This window comes from Adiantum capillus-veneris, chromosome 1, assembly GCF_014529385.1.
Source record: "Adiantum capillus-veneris isolate H3 chromosome 1, ASM1452938v2, whole genome shotgun sequence".
In the NCBI taxonomy this organism is placed as follows: domain Eukaryota; kingdom Viridiplantae; phylum Streptophyta; class Polypodiopsida; order Polypodiales; family Pteridaceae; genus Adiantum; species Adiantum capillus-veneris.
Genome location: NC_140931.1, coordinates 84,626,861 through 84,628,515, shown reverse-complemented (window position 1 = coordinate 84,628,515; position 1,655 = coordinate 84,626,861).

The window sequence follows — 1,655 nt, the reverse complement described above, 5'->3', positions numbered from 1 at the left end:
TTCCCAACCAGTCCTCGTACTTCCGGATCTCTAAAAGCCATTTGAGGTCCAATGTGATGCTTGTGGTGATTTCCTTGGAGTAGTTTTGCTTCAAGAAGGGCATGCCATAGTATATGAGATCCGAAGGCTCAATACTGATGAGTATTGGGCATTTATGAAAAAGAGCTTTTAGCTTTTCTACAGGACCTAGACATATGGAAGCGCTACTTATTGGGGACTCCATTCACTCTACGAACCGATCACCAAAGTATCAAGTATTTCATGACGCAAACCAAGCTTTCCAACAAACAAATGAGGTGGGCAAATTTAATTTTCATATTTCCCACATTGCTGGTAAGCACAATCAAGTGGCCGATGCACTTTCACGATGACCAAAAGTTAATGGGGTGTCTTTAGCTACTCACAATAGTCTATCTTCTATGATAGATGAGTATGCTACTGACCCTGACTTTAGATACATAATGTCAGCCCTTTCTTTGGGGAAGAAAGAGGAACCATTCACCTTGCAGGTTGGTTATCTTCTCCATAGCAATAGGCTATGTGTTACGCATTCCCTTCATGAGAAAGTTATGTATGAATCCCATGCTCCTCCATATGCGGGGCATAGAGGTATTCAACCTACTCTCCGAGGAGTAGAGACATACTTCTATTGGCCTACCATGAAAGTAGACATACAAGAGTATGTTTCAAAATTTGTAGTATGCCAAAAGACCAAGTATGATAGAGGGAAGCAACTTGGATTACTCCAATCATTTCCTATCCCAAATTCACCATGGGAGAGTATATCCATGGATTGTCAGGTTCTCACCCTTGCACACTCGTTGTGGGGTTGTTTACTGATGGAATTTGAGAATAAGTCAAGGACTTAAACTTGGCTGATGAGTTATGTCAGCAAGTTATTTTCATGGAAAGTGAAAAGTGGTACTCTTTTGGGTACATCTTTGTAGTGAAAACTCATATAGCATGCTCATGTGCGTTCTAAATGGAGTCTACACACTATGAGTGGATAGGAATCGGTAACACACAATGGTTTGCAAATGGACAACAATGTGGAAAATCAAGATGTTACTCTTGGTTTCATTGAATCTCCTACTGAACCCTGTTCCAGTCAAGCAAACAGCTCGATCCATGAAGGATGCCACTGTGGAAAACATTAGTGTATCATCACTCTTGTCATGCCAAGGGTAGGACTATAGGAGGGCACGGCCCTGGCCAAGGGCCTATGGATACACATGCAGTATAGGGGCTATATATAGCTAAGAGCCAGAGGGCGAAGGGCCTATATATAGCAGGTTGGGTGGTTATAGCATGTATATCTTCCCTATGGTCTTTCAAGAGAGAGCTTAGGAGGCCACTTGAAGAAACCCCCAAAAGAAGAGTCTCTTCCATACGAGAGGATGAATCCAAAGAGCAAGAAAGTAATGAATCTTTAAGCTCCTCTAAAGAAGTGGCTCCACAATGACGGCGGTCTAGATGATCACCAACTCCTCCCAGAAGGAAACATTCAATACACAGTCCTTCTCCTCGTCACTTCAAAAGGGAAGAGAGGAAACAAAGGAAGAAAAGGGCAAGAAAGAGGTCCCCCTTTTCTTCTTCTTCTTCTTCTTCTTCACCTTCCTCCTCTTTGGATGAAAGATATGGCTATTCTTGTAGAG